The 15,231-nt window shown below is 58.3% G+C and overlaps 1 long non-coding RNA gene across 1 annotated transcript; it reads left to right on the plus strand.

The window, feature by feature from the left end:
• The first annotated feature begins 3,830 nt into the window (after positions 1-3,830).
• Positions 3,831-12,619, plus strand: LOC123930964. The gene is made up of 4 exons (XR_006816192.1): positions 3,831-3,967; positions 4,891-5,067; positions 6,764-6,873; positions 12,159-12,619. It is a non-coding gene; the product is annotated as an uncharacterized LOC123930964 (long non-coding RNA).
• Positions 12,620-15,231: the final 2,612 nt, after the last annotated feature.

The raw sequence follows: 15,231 nt of genomic DNA on the forward strand, positions 1-15,231 counted from the left end.
GTAATCCTAGCACCAGCACAGAGTCACGCAGGCGGGGCTGGACACGGCGCTGTAGTTCCTTCCACGCTGGGGCTGCATCCAGCTGTGTTACGGTTTTGCACAAGTTTTCTTGCACACGTTTCCCCACTGAAGAGACCGCGTGCTGTGCCGTCAGGATGGAAGCCCCCTGCGGTCCCGGGGGGGAGGGGAGGCTGTGGGGCATCTCGACAGCCCAGCGCAGGAGCTGGGCTTGTTGCTGAGGACACGGCCTCGGCCGGGTGTCTCCTCTCTGCACGGCGTCACACAGACCCCGGAGCCCAGGTGCTCGTTGCGATCCCACTGGCGGACGAAAGGCAAAGCTCCTCCAGGCCAAGCAGCCGCCAAGCAGGGGGAGGAACGCAGGCCCCTGACTGCGAGGCCGGGAAGCTGACCCTGCCTGGGGCACTTCTGTTCACTCTCCCCTTGAGGCTCCATGCGAGAGGGCAGCTCTGGGAGACGGCTCCCAGGGAGAGCGTCCCCTGGACTGGCGCATCGCTGTACCCCGCACCCACTTGGGAGAGCAGCCTCGCGGCGTTCAGGGCCGCCGAGCCCACCTGCGGCAGCTCCTCTTGGCCTTTCTGTTCCTGAACCAGTTTGGTGAGGACACGAGTGCGGGGAAGCATGTGGCCTCGGCTCTGGGTTCCTTAGCAGGAGGCGCCCCTGTGCGACGTGGCCGGTGGACGGGAGGCAGGTGCACACAGGCCGTGCTGTGGGCTTCACACCCCAGGTCGGCCACTTCCTAGCTGTGTGCTTGGACTTCTGATCCGTGAAAGGGGCCAGGCCCGGGGAAGACCCGCAAACATTGGCTCTGACAATGACCGCTTGTTTGTGGTCAGCACCAGCTGACGTTTCCCTTTCAGCGCCGACCGTCAGCCAAGAAGTCCCATAAAGACATCTCTGGCTCCGTCTAGAAAAGCACCCTGAGGCAGTGTGGGGAGGGAAGGACCCGGTGCCTGGACATTGCTTCGACCTACCTGTCCTGTCTGAAGACTGAATATCGACGAGGCTCTTTTCGGGGGAGCGTGTCTTTTCTGCTAGATATCCTCTATCTCTCTGCCCTCCTAGCCCCACGGAGTAGGTATAACTATAAGTTGGGGGGATAGGGCCAGATGTTTGGAAACTGGCTGCCCCTGGCCGAGCTAGCAGGGGCAGGAGACAGGCTCCCATGCACATTGCGGGGTCCTCTGAGCCCCTTCCATGGGGCGTCAGGTCTGGCATGTGCTCCCCACGCCGGAGTTCAGATGGCACAGTGGGACCATGCAGACCTGGAACCGGTGGCAGGGACACGTTCGTGGTGTGTCCTCGGTGCATGGTCTTTGAGATCCTGGAACCACCCGGATAAAAACCTCCTGCCCGGGGGACGCCTGGGTGGCTCAGCTGGTTAAGCAGCTGCCTTCGGCTCAGGTCATGATCCTAGCGTCCTGGGATCGAGTCCCATATCGGGCTCCTTGCTCGGCAGGGAGCCTGCTTCTCCCTCTGCCTCTGCCTGCCTCTCTGCCTGCTTGTGATCTCTGTCTGTCAAATAAATAAATAAAATCTTTAAAAAAAAAAAAAAAAAAAAACCTCCTGCCCGGGAACCAAAGGACCGAACCTGCGTTTGCCCCGTCGCCACCTGGTGGCGTCCCCATGGTGGCTGCAGGAGGAGCCGGGGCCGGTGCGGGGTGTGGGGGCTGCGTCCATGGTCCCCGGGGCCAGCACAGCAGGTGGCCAGCCAGGCCCTCTCCATTTTCCTCTCTCTCCCTCTCTGTCTCTGTCTGTCCGTCTCTTACCAGGGACGGGGCCTGTCTTTTCAGCAAAGGCTGGCACAGAGGTCCCATTAAGGCAGGAGGCTCCCCAGGCCAGCTGTCCCCTTGGAGTCTACACCCCGAGGTGGTTTCCTCCTCGGTGACCTGTGCCAGGTTTGCCGGCTCGAGGGCAGGCTCAGCCCGCACTCTCGCCTCTGCGGGCGGGGACAGTCCTTCTGGTAATCCCGCTGGCCGGGCCGACATTCAGCCATAAACTGGGTCTCACCAGCTGCAAATGGAAAGAGGATTTTGGTTTATTTATAGCGATCCCGTCCCTGCGTCCCTGCACTCGGTGCCGGGGCGTTAGTGTGAGAATGAAAGGTCAATGGACACCGTTGAAGTTAGCGTGTGCGCTCCCGGGTCTGCTGAAACCTGCCTGCGGGAACTTCCTGGAGACCGGACCCCGCCCAGGAGGGCCCCGAGCAGGCGGCCGAAATAGCCGTGCCTTGGGGGGGATTGTTTTGTTTTGTTCGGAACTTTTCCGCTTTCTGAAAATCCTGTCCCAGGAAATACCAGAGGGGAAGAGAGCGGGCGAAGGGAAATTCCTTCCGTCACTTCAGCAGTGAGGCTCTTTCTTAGGAGCCCGCAGGTTTTAGAGTGGTTTTAGGTCTGCAGAAAAATCTGGTGGCAAGCCCAGTCTCCATCCCCGTCCCGCTCCCGCCTCTGTTTCCCGGGTCGTGGCCACCACGCACGGTCCGGCGCACTTGGTGCTAGTGGACACATCGCCGTCGGGTAGAGCCCGTGGTTCCGCGGGGGTCACTGTCGGTGGTGGACGTCTGGCGGGTCTTGTCGAATGTGCGATGGCGTGTATGCACAGCCACAGGGTCACATGGGACAGTCTCACGGCCCCCGGGGCCCCTGACGGCAAGGAAGGGTGAAAGCAGCTTTTCAGAAACAGAGCCGTCCTCGCTTTCAGAGACACACACTTTCCCGAGGCACAGGAGAGACACCAGGGGCAGACGCGGCTCCAGAGGAGGGAGGGTAGTCGGGTCTGCGTATGCATACGCGATGCTCGTGGTACACGTATTTTATATTAAAACAGAAAGGCGTGGCCGCGGGGGGTGTGTGTCCCTGCTGAGTAGGGCTGCGCCTCCCTCCTTGATCCAGGAGGGCGACTTTGGGGTGATTCTGTGCACACGTTGCCCCATGGGAGACGGTGCCACAAGGCCAGCTCTGAGCTGCTGTGCCCCCAGCCAGGGATCCGGCAGGAGGCAGCTTTCCCTCCGTGGCATGTTCCCGCGGACACGTCTGGGGCTGACACGTGTCCTCCCTCCTGCGTGCCGGCATTGCGTGAGCCAAAGCCGCCAGCAGCCTTTGCCTCTGGGACCCAGAGATGATGAAGCTCGCCTGTCTTTTGGAGGCGAAGTGAGTGGGGGGCCAGGCCAGATGCCCCGGCCGGACGAGCCATGTTCTCGGTCCACACAGCCCTGGCCGACGGACCTGGCTGCTCGCCGCTGTGCACGCGTCTGGGAGAGGAAGGGAGGCTTGCCTGATCTACTTTCTTCTTCAGCGAGAGCCTCCCAGCCCCCACTTCCAAAGGGGAGGGTCTCTGAAGGGGTTTGTGAAAAACGGACACCTTGCCCCTGCTGCGTGCCCTGGACGTGTTTTTCTCCGATTCTCAGATTTCTGCTCCCCGGGGTGGGCGTGCTCAGATCCCCGAGTGCTGACGACACTCCCGTCCTGGCCAGGGTCGGGCAGTGTTCACGACCTTTTCCAGAACCCCGCTCGCCCCAAAGACGTCCTCTTGCCATTGTTCCTTCTGGCACTCCCTGGCTTTGGCGTCAGACAAGATGAGAAAGTACCAGTTTGTAATTCATTCGTAAGAACCTAAGAACAGGGCATCGCTGGTGTCTCCAGACGGCTGTGGCCCACTGCCGTCCACTCAGCTGAAAGCCAGCGTCCGTAACGCGGGTCTTTGTGGGAACGGCTGTTGTTCCCAATATAGTCAAAGTTGGTTAACTTACGGTGCTTCCTTTCATTCTTCCAGCTGAAATTTCCCTGACTTTTCTCCCCCTTTTCATTTTATTAGGTTAATAAAACTCGGTTTTCGAGCATTTCGCTGCCCCAGGAGGGCAGCGGGCCCCTGTCCAATTCATCAACGACCTAATGAGCGGCCCCGGAGGTCCTGGCCCGCCCATTCCAGAAGCTCTCGCTGCCTTGTAAAGGTGAGGCCCGCGGGCTGCACTGTGTATTTTGTCTGTCGGCTTCCCAAATTCTCCTGCCAGCCTGACTGTCACTTTTTAGGATTTATATGAGGCAGCGGCCCCGTGGGCCGTGCCGTAGGGCAGCCCCCCCCCCCCCCCCGTTGCCTGCTCTGCACACACACCACACACTCTGTGCCATAAAATCACGTTCCTGTAATAAAATGAAGTAGAAATGTGTCGATGTTAGCATTTTAGAACATTCCAGCACCCGGGCTGTGGGAAATACCTTCGTTGGCATGAAGGAGGGAAGCTCTGTGAGAGTAGGGGATAAAATCGTGTTAAAAAAAAAAAGAAAAAAAGAAGGAAATTGTCTGGGATTTAAGCAGATGAGTGACCAATAGGAGGTCCGCGTGCGCGCGGTGTCCACCACCGTCTTTACACACACACTCATCCCGCCCCCGGTTCACCGTCTGTGTTTTGGAGAAACACCGGTCGAAGAGGAAGTGGGTGCTGCTTGCGTCCTGGCCCAGGGTCTGGACTCTGTCTCCTTCTAGAACATTCTTTGACTTCCTCCTCCTGTGGGCTCTCTTGCCTTCGCCAGCTTGTCAGGACGGTGCCCCTCTGGGCGCAGGGCCGCATCAGTCCCGACATGCTGTGAGCGCGGGAACCTGAGCACACGAGCTCGCGGACACAGGTCAGCTCAGCAGCCCAACGATGGAGACGTAGCCGTGGGAGGCACCAGGGTGGGGCTGTGGGGTCCTGGGGCCAGAGGCCCCCGAACGTGCTCACAGTAGCCCGGCCTTGTCGGTGTCCACAGCTGGTGTCCCAGCTCTGGTTCCAGCTTCCGGGAAGCGCGTGTCCTCTAATTGACGGCGACCCCGAGGGCACGCTCGATGGTGGGTCAATCCTCCCCGCGACCTGTACCTTTCTTCCCTTCTTTCCAGCCGCCCACCTGGAGCCCCGAGGAGCAGGAACTCAGAGGGGAGTGCGCGCTCGTCGTGCCTGCGGTACCAGGGAAGTGGGCGAGCTGTCTTGGACCGTCTTACCACCCACTTGGCCCTGATGCCCACTCACGGGGGTCATCCAGCTGGCTGGGGTCTGGGGACTTCTTGTAACACCTGGTACGTGGGCAGGAGGGGGGCAGTCTGTCCCTCTTCTGTGGGCTCTGCGCACGCTTGGGGGGAGGTCTGAAGGGTGGCTGAGGTCAGGGGGAGCATCCACGCAGACACAGGCACCGGTCAGCACCTCTGTTCTTCAACTCCGGGGAGACACAATGGCATGGCTCTCAGCTGTGACCTCAGGGTGTCCATGTGCCCTGGGATGTGTGCTCAGATGTGTGCTCGCTCCTGGTTCCTGTGGACCACAGCTTGGGGGCTCAGAGTCCTCATACGGGGGGGACAGGGCTTGGAGGGAGTGGACATCGCTCACGCCGCCCCTCGAAGCCCCTCAACCCAGGCCTGGCCTTTCTCAGTTTCCCGTTGCCTCCCAGGCAGCTAGAGGGGGGCTCTGGTGCAGGATTTCCCGGGGGTGGGGGGCGTTACTGTGCCCTCGCGGGGGGCACGCGATGATCTCCTGAAATACACCTTGAAGGGTTCTGTTTTGTTTTCCCGACGTGACACCCGCGGACAAAGCAGCAGCCGTTTGCCGTCCTGCAGAAGGACTTGCCGTTACCCGGCGCTCTTGCGAGAGGGCCCTGGCCCAGCGCACAGCGGCAGTGTCCAGGGTGCTCGCCATGGGTTTCTTCTGGTCTTAACTGCCCCTGAAGCGGGTGGCTTTTACCCCTTCTCTGTAACTAATCCGCTGCCGTCCCCGCCCCTGGGACCAGCCCACCTCCACGGCTGGGACTGAAAGGCGCATTCATGCTTGGGCATCTGCTTGTTTAAACTCACCCCGTGTGAGCCCATGCTAAATGCCACAGAAGGGGGGAATGTAATTCTCTGTCGGCTCTTGATCAAAGAGAGGGCTTTAAAAAAATTCAGGATGGATTTCTGAAGGACAATGTTGTACACATTCCCTGTGTTTCTGAGCGGCGGTGTTTGGTTGATTTGGGGGAAAAAATCTCTTTTCCCCCCTTTTGATCCCAGGGAGAAAACACGCACACAAACACATCTCGGTACCACAAACATTGCAAGCTGGGGCCTCTCCTTCATCCTCCCCAGCTGAGGGTTGGAAGGGTGCTGCCTTCTCATTTATCAACAACGCAGGGGAATTCGGGATACCACCCACCGCAACACGCAAACCCTGTCCTCCCCTGTGGGAGTGCACGGCGGAGTCGCTGCCGTCCGGGGCCCACTCGGGACCAGGCTGCCGCCCCGTGCCCAGAAACACCCGTGCCGGCTCACTCCACCCCCCGACCCCGTCGCCGCGACCATTAAGGGTACATTTCTCCCTCGCTCCTTCAGCCTCGAAGCAAATGCAAATAAAAAGTGCTTAAAATGGTTAACATTTCCTGTCACTGAAGGCATTCGTGAGGGGTGGGGGTCGCTGAGTTTTAAGTGTATTTTCATAGGAAAACTCATTTCAGATCTGCGGCGGGAACTCGGACAACACGCAGAGTCTCGGGGTCTGCCGCGAGCCCGAGCTCTGAGTCAGCGGCTGGTCCTCTGGCTTACGTGGGTGCAGGAGAGCACGTACCCAGGTCCGCGCTTGGGCCCACCTGGGGCCGGCTCGCTCTCTCTGGGGAAAATAAAATAGGCCTTTCCTGCCGCCCTCCCATTTACTCTTTTTGTTTTCCTTTATGGAGAAAAAAAATCCCAACCAAACAAAAACCAAATTTGGCAATTTATTTTGTTGTGTTTCCTCTATTAAATTGTTTAGCTAGTGATTTTGCCAACTTCCTGGATGTTCATTTCTGGTTCTGCACAAAAGAGCCACATTTCCTTTTGGAATCGGGACCGGGAGACAGACAGCAGCAGGCACTGGAAATTGTGAGTACTCCCCAGTCTTCTCCAGCGATGCTCTGACCCTGTCCGTCCATCTGTCCTGCCTCCCGTGTCTTTCTCTACCAGTTAACCTTCCGTGGGGCTCCACCGCGAACCCCTCCTTCAGCCCACAGCGCCACGCTGACTGTTAGCAGAGGAGTGTCTGTGATGTCTGTGCGAACATGGATGGGAAAGGGGTGGGGGGGAGCGCTCAGCCACGGCCGTGACTTCAGTTTTCATTTTAAGGCTCCGCAAGATGGTGAAAGTCGACGAAGCAAGCTGGTTTGTTTCAGGGCGAACAGTGAGTCCCTACTGAATTTACCTAATAAAATGAATTTTAAAATTTTCATTTTCTCATTCCATCCCGGCAGAAAATGAGTTTGCCTTTATAATGTCCAGATCTTTCAAACTCTACTGAGTGAGAAATTAAGTTACAAAATGTAAATACTTTGGTTATGCCCACATATACGTATGTGAAATGAATATATGCGTGGAATGAAGTAATTCCTGACTGTAACGTAATAGCAAGCCTGACTTTGGGCTCCTAGAACGCTTAAAAAATTTTTATGATGTGTAATAAAGAAAAATAAGGTGCAGTAAAAAATGTTTCTCTTTAAAAATGGGTGCCTCGTGATACTTAATAAATTTAATTGTATTTTTCATTTAGCGTAAGTTGTTTACTTTTAAAAATCTTCTGAACATCTTTGTCAAATGTTGGGAGGATAGTAAAAAAAATATGTTAACACTCTAGGCCACAACTGACTTCTTTCCATGAAACTATTCTAATGTGGGCAATTCTAAACCAATGCAGTTCTCTCCTGAAAAGGATACCCTGCCTTTAATTACCAAGAGAAAGCACTTAATGCTCAAATTTCAAGGCAAATCGGAGATCAGTTAGGAACAGGGAGAAGGAGAAAAAGCAAGCCGGTTATTTGCATGAGAAAAATCCAGAAATTGACATCCTACAGATAGACGATCAGAACAGGATTGTATTTATAAGGAAAAGTTACATAAACTTCAAAAATGGTAGTTGTTTTGTGTAAGTGCCTGAGAAAAAGGATTCAGAATAATATTTGGGTTATCCCAGTTTTGGGCTCTTGTGTTTGCGAAGCCTTGTCAGGTTAAAGAACCCCGAGGGGGGATGTGAGCGTGCGTGTGCATGCGTGTGCGTGCGTGCGTGTCCGTGTCCCCTTCCTCCCCAGCCCGGGGAAGTGTGGGGAGGAAAAGAGGGGTGCTGACGGCTGGGAAAATAAATCTTCACCCCGGAAATTCATAACTAATCCAGAAGTCTTAGAAATTAAACGTAGCGATGCCCTTTCTTTCACCTCCTCAATTTGGGGGTCGCCGACTAAGGGGATGGACCAGAGTGTGTTTGAAACTGCTGCCTACCAGAGCCAGAGGCTGTTGCCACTTTCCCGTGCGTCCGCCTAGACTGTCCGGTCCTCGTCCTCCTGCCCGTGAGGCTACGGCACGGTGCAACCGAGGCGCCTTTCGCCGGCTTCCTGCTGGATTGCTGGGGCGGACAGCTCGGCCTCCCGCGCGGTTCCCCGGCTGCCCGGCAGATGGCAGTGTTACTTCTGGAGTGGTCCCTGGCCTGGGGGGTGGGGAAGACGCTGAGATTCTGCCCCAGATCCCGAGGGGTCCCGGTCCGGTCCCTCGTCACCTCCCCCGGGCCGCGTCCAGTCCACGGGAAACGTACGGAGTGGGAAGTGTTTGAGGCCTCGCTTGAGACGGGCCGCCCTGCGGGAGTGCGGGAAGTATTTGAGCCAAACGCTAACCAGCAGGAGCCTTACGGCCCGAGAGGCGCCGGCCAGCCTGCGAGGAAGCGTTCCCCGCAACGTTCACGATAGCCGTGGAGGAGGCTTCGCGGGTCTTTCTAGATCTGCTGCCTCTTTCTGTGTCGGGGGAACTGACCCCTCTCGATCCTCCCGTGGCCGTCGGGCGGGGCGCACATGCGAGGACGCTGTGCACGTCCGGACGGACCCGGGAAACCAGGCTGTGCCGGGAGTGGGGCTCCGAGCCTCACCTTCTCAACACAGGCCTTTCCGCTGGGGGTGGCTCACGTGTGGGAATGCCCACCCGGACCCCGTGTCTGGTCGTGTCGGCGCCTGCCGCGCCGGTGTTTCCAGCGACGTGGAACTTCTCAACCGTCCTCTCCCACGAGAGGTCTCGGGGTGGCCCTTGCCTCCTGTGCCACCGAGAACGGCTCCCACTTCATTTCGAGACCAGACAGACATTTTTCTGCCCCCATCTCTTGCTGGAGAGAACCCCCGAACCCGACGAGCACGTTTTCAACCTGTGTGTTGTTGACATTCAGATGAAGACGATTTCGGATGATTTCAGCGTCTCGGTTCTTCGTGGGACAGACACCGTGATTCCTTAATTTGTCTTGGGTAATGACTTGCCACGCTGTTTAATTTGAAAAGAAACAGCGTGCACTGACTGCGTGAAACAGATGAGGCCCAGCGCCGACGGAAAGGCTTACCTTTGGTTCCTAAAAGTGACGTCATCACTTGCTTTTGAAAAATGAAAACACGGCAAGGGGGTTCATTTGACTCCGAACGGGAAGCCCTGTTTAAAGATGTAGAAACGCATCCATGCAGCCTAGTAGGGCGCCTTCGGGGTGTAAATCACGTGTTGGCCTTTAAAAATTCAACCAAACGATGTGCAGGCTTTCCTACCTGTGTGTGTTTACAAACTGGACAAGTGACCCACCGCCCATAAGCGTCCGTATTACTATGATGATTGTGCAAGAAACCCAGCCGTTTAACTAAATTCTGTTCTGCTTTAAAGAGTTTGTCCTTTGGGGGAGAAAGTCATTTAAGTATTGAGTGGCCGTGACCAGCAAACAAGAGTAAAATGAAAATAAATCCTCCTGAAACTTAGCTCTAATTTTCTCAAGCAAGATACTGACCCATGAAACGTAAACAGTGTCTGTTGAGCCACGTCTGTATCGAGTGAAGCTTCATAAACGGGTCCGGAGAAAATAGGGTCTTGTCTGTCCCAAATGCTTGGCCCGCAGGCGGAGCAGAGAGCGTACGTGGACCCTGAAGAAAATAAAAGTATGATTTCTGGAGAGAGAGCTGTTCAGGCTCGTGCAGATCCAGGCAGGCGATCGTGTTGGAACTGACTCGAAAAAATTTGTGTCACTTGGCACCTTGGCTGAAGGGACAATTTAATGACACCAGCTGCTCACGTGGACTTATATTTCTGCTCCGGCCAATCTTCTTAACGATCGTGTTTATTTCCAGAAATTACGCTTGTGACAGCTTTCCCAGGCCACCCAACGGCGAACGTTTTCTCGCTTAGCTGAAAACACTTCAGGTTTCGACCCAGCAAGGAACAGCACGACAGACTTCACATATATGAAGCAGCTCGTTTGGGGCAAGATTTTTTTCTAGAAAACGAACTCAGCCAGACTGTTTGACCAACTTCAGCCTAAACTACGTTTATGCGTCAGTTTGCCAGCCGAGCCGAGAGCACCTCAGTTGCCTCAAAGAGTATTGCTGCTGCTTTTCCGGGCTTTTATTGTTTTAGTTTTTACTTTTCAAATATTTCAAATTTTTACTTTTCACTTTTACTTTATTTCATTTCATTTTTTAAAAGATTTTATTTATTTATTTGACAGAGATCACAAGGACGCAAAGAGGCAGGCAGAGAGAGAGGAGGAAGCAGGCTCCCCGCTGAGCAGGGAGCCCGATGCGGGACTCGATCCCAGGACCCTGGGATCATGACCTGAGCTGAAGGCCAAGGCTTTAACCCACTGAGCCACCCAGGCGCCCCAACAAATACTTTTTTAAATTCTTTGTTCTTTACTATTGTATTTGGTGGAGGGCTGGAGAGTGGCCCGGGCACCCTCTTTCACGTGGGCTTCAGAAACGCCGAGGCTCGTGGCGCCAGCAAGCGCGTCGGGCGGCTCGCAGGGATGGCGCTCGGGCAGGGTCTGGGTGCCGACTCTGTAAACTTTCTACTTTGTGTCTTTTGCGAAAGTAACGTTCGATCTCGGCCAGCAGAGGTGGGGAGGCGTAGTTACTGCCCTGCTAAGAGCCGAATGCGAGCAGAGCTCCTACTTGCGCTGTGTGTTAGCTACGGGTGAAGAGAGAGAAAAGGTGACCCAGACAAACCGGAGACCCGCTCGGCATCCAGTCAGCGTTCGAGCGTGGAGAGAGCCGTCGGTGCGGAGTAAGGCCTGCGGGGCTCACTGCGTCCTCGTCCCGCTGGGGAGCGCTCTCAGAAGGAGGTGGGGAGCCGTGGGGACTCCCTCGGGGTCCAGCTGACGTGTTTACGCTGCGTGTCGGGGCAGGGACCCGAGGTTCCTCGTGCAGGCGCGCGCCAGAAGCTCGGATCCCGGCCCGTCTCTCAGGAGTGCTCTCGCCCTGCTTCTCCGCGTCATTTGGACCAACAAGCCTTGGAGGCCGCCCTTCCCAGTGGCCTGGCTGTTGCTGCCTCTGAACAGGAGGCGTCCAGCAGGAGCTGTGCGGGGGCCCCGACATTCCATACGACCGTTGCCCGGAGAGGGTCTGGGCGCGCAGGTGTCCTCCAGGCTGCGGCCGGGCTTGCCGGTGGCAGGGATGAGCATGTTCACGGCGGGATTTATGGCTCGTCCACAGAGCAGGAGCTCTCCAGAGCGCCCGGCCCCACGGCACGAGCAGCTGGGGCCACAGACCCGGCCCAGACGGGGCTGCGACTGCGATGCCATGCTGCTGTCCCCGGCAACCCCGGCGCCCCACCTTCTCGGTGCTCTAAATTGGAACTTGGTCATTTAACAAATTCCTGTTTTTCGGTTTGCGAGGCGACTGTCTCCCCTGCCAAGACTAGGCGTTGGGATGGAGGCAGACTTGCACAAGGCTGGGTGTCAAGCCAGAGTTGGCCGCACGCCAGGTACTGGCTGGGGTAACTGGACGCTGTGTCCCGGCAGGTGGACAGCGGAGGGAACGCCATTGTCCTCACTCGACAGTTGAGGAAACCAAGTCCCAGGGAGGCGGAGTGGAGCTCTGCACGCGGCACAGCCGCTGTGGGAGGGTGAGGAGAACTGCAGCCCTGAATCCGGGCCAGCGGACCGCAGACCCTACGTCCTGACCCAGGGCCTCGGTGAGCTCCTCTGTCGAGCAGACACACAAGCGGGAGGATCTGAGAGGCGGGAGGTGTGAGGCCTAGAGCAGAAGTTTTCCCGCAGGAGATGGGTCTCACCTGGGGCTCTGCCCGCTCTCTCTGCGGACGCTTGCTGAGCTCAGTTTCTGAGCCTCAGTTTCCTCCTACGTAAAATGGAGCCAGCGACCTTCCTTTTCCAGGTTGCCAGGATTTGAGGTTGTGAATGCAAAATCTGGGCCCGTAGAGCGTGCTGGATAAAGGACCCCGTCGCCGCTGTCTCGGGCCAGTCCCTGGAGCCCCGAAGAAAACGGGCAGAGGGGCCGCCGGGCATCACATCCGCCAGCTGGGCACTGTGGGTAAGTCTCTTGAACTTGCTCAATCTCTGTTTTCCCCGCTGCTCCTGCCTCAGAGGCTTGCCCGAGAGGGAGCACCGGGCCCATGGTCTTCACGGAGTCGTTTGCACACCCGTACTGCGCTCCCATGTCGTGCCTTTGCCGTGGGAAGTGTTGCCCGTAGACCAACAGAACTGGCCTGGGAGTCGGTTAGAGTCCCAGGCCCCACCTTGCTCTCCCAGATCAGACCTGGGGTGCGTGTGCACATCCTGGCCCCGGAGCACACGGGAGACGGGGTCTACCTGCTCCGGGGAGGGGCAGCTGCCGGCTCTCCGGGAACCCTCTGCGCTCAGGTCCCTCCCTCGCCCGCCGGCCGCTTCAGGGGACGAGAGGCCGCCCCAGACAGGCTCCTGCATCCCCGCTCCTTGCTGGTCCGACTGTGGGGCACTGGGGGGGGGCCCCTGGGGGAGGCCCTGGGGGAGGCGGCAGGGCGGAGGAGGGAAGAGCCGCGTGGCTTGGGCAGTGGTGCTGCTTGCCCGGACAGGCCCTCGCCCACCCCACCCCAGCTCCTCCCGTCCCGCAGCCCAGGGGTGCGGGCGGCTTCCTCACGGCTCATCCCCGGCTCTGCTCGTCGGCGTCCGAGCTTTTCCGTCTCCATGGCAATGTTCCAGGTACGGAAGCTGCCTTAAGTACTCAGGGAGGTTTTTGTTTCTCTCCGTTGGCCCTAGCGACCCCCCCAGGTGCCAGTCCCAGGGGTGGGGGTTTTCAAGTCAGAAGGTTCGGTCAGGGATTGCGGCGCTCCTGACGCGTGCCCTGGCCGCACACAAGTCACCCTTCCCGCACCACAGGGGAGCCCCCTCCTTGGCCGTGGCCCCGGCCGCCCTCGCCTGTGGCGGGGGGAACGCACCCGTGGTCAGGGGTCTCCACCCGTCCGCCGAGGATTTGTAGCTGCTTCTCCCAGAAGGCGGGCGGATTCCTTGTCCCTGGGTCTGGGTTTTGCCATCTGACGCGCTTCGGTCCGTGAGAGGTCAGCACACGTGACGCAGGCAGAAACGTGGAGAAACGCTCACCCGTTTCCGGCAGTGCCCCGTGCCTCTGGGCCAGCGTGAGGAGAACCCGTGCCGGCCTGAGGAAGCACCAGGGACACGCAGAACCCAGTGGCCCCCTTCAGGGCCGTGTGGAGCTCCAGACACGTGAGTCAGCCCAGCCGGTGTCGCGGCCGCCCGCGGGCCAGCCCAGACGTCACACGCGCTTGCCTGTGGTGAAATGGACGGTGACGAGCTGCTCTCGTGGTCTAACGTGGCCCTTGAGAACAAGGCTGTCCAGACAGGCAGAAGGAGGCTGGGATTCCAGCCCAGCCGCGTCCGAACGGCTGTCCTGGGGAAGGTCAGTTTGTTTCTCTGGGCCTCGGTTTTGTCTTCTGTGGAGTGGGGGTGACAGTAGGACCCCCTCACGTGGGGACGGAAATGACACACAGTAAGCGTCGTCGTTACTGTGAACGGGAGTAACGACAGTACCGTGTTCTGAAAACCAACAGCCACGGCCCAGCCTGGGCTCTCCTCTCCGTGCTCCCTGACACACACCCTCGAGGCTCACAGCGGCTGCTCCAAGGCTCCGTGCCGTCTTGTGCCTCAGTGCCTTTGCACATGCTGTTCCCGCCCCTGGAGTGTCGTTTCCCTCTCCAATGAGTGGGTCCCCTCCTTTCTTCAAGACCCCACTCAAGTGTGAAGAACTCAGAGTGACTCTGTGGTATACCGGTCGCGGCCCACCATCCATCGGGAGGGCGACATGCGCATGGGCAGCCGCAGCTTTGGGAGGCGTGTTTGATGGGGCAGTGGCCTCTGAACGGGGGTGGTATGGGGGCAGAGGAATCCGGGCCTGGGTGACGGGACCACTGAGGGGCGCAGAGCCTCCTCGGCGGCCCCCGCAGGCAGGGGGCTGTGAGGCAGGAGCGGTCTGAGACCCGGGCCAGCTCGGAGCACGGAGGTCAGGGCGGGTGACTGCTTCAGCGCCTGCACCGCTGCCCCGCAGCCAGCGGCTGGGTCTGGCCACCCCAGTTCACAGACGCGGGCCCTCCGCCCCTCCTAAGAGGGGATCGTCCTCAGTCACAACCTGGGAGGAAACGGCAAGTCTGGGTGCCACGTGGCTGTCGTGGGAAACTGGTTTCACCAAGGAAATGAATGAAATAAAACAGACAAATACATAAAACATGTATTTTAGTGAGCAGAGGCGGCTTGTTCTGTGGTGAGCTGGAAGCCGTCGTCTTCCATCCTCTCACGGGTGAGGGGGAGGTGGGCCCTGGCTTGGCGGGTGCGGCTTCCGTGGAGACGGCCTGTCTCCCGCCAGTGTCCCCTCCGGGAAGATGGGGGTCGGGGGCCGCTGCTCACCGTCCGCTGGGTCGGGACCGTGGTGGTCGGCAGTGACAGGGCGGGTCGTCGGAGGCCCGGGGGGCTGGAGGCGGGTGGTCTGGGCAGGGGCCTCGCTGCCCCCCTCCTGGGCCCGGTGCCTGTGGGCGCTCCGGCACGAGGTACACACGGCGCCCGTGAGCGCAGTCCCGGCCCGGGGAGAGGCACGCCCTCCTGTCGCCCTGGAAGGGCTGTCTTCGGGGCTCACCTCGGTCGCCGTGGCTGCCGCCGCGTCACCTGACCGGTCTCCACCGCAAAGGAGTCTGGGAAACTGCATATTTTCAGTAGGGTCCACTGCCAAGCCAAATAAAACCAGAATCCTGTCAACAAGGAGCAGTGGGTGGGGAGCAGATGTGGTCGGGCGGCCAGCAGAGGGCTGAGCGGCCAGCCCGGGGCCACATGTGGCCAGGGCGTGACGCTCTCGGAAGGCGAGGGAGACATTTTTCTTTGCAAAAACCCCCCGATGAGAAGTTTATCTCTTACCGTTCCGAAGATTCCACTCACCGGCTCGTTATGAAGAAAACGAATTAGCATGT

Source organism: Meles meles, chromosome 19, assembly GCF_922984935.1.
Source record: "Meles meles chromosome 19, mMelMel3.1 paternal haplotype, whole genome shotgun sequence".
Taxonomy (NCBI): Eukaryota; Metazoa; Chordata; class Mammalia; order Carnivora; family Mustelidae; genus Meles; species Meles meles.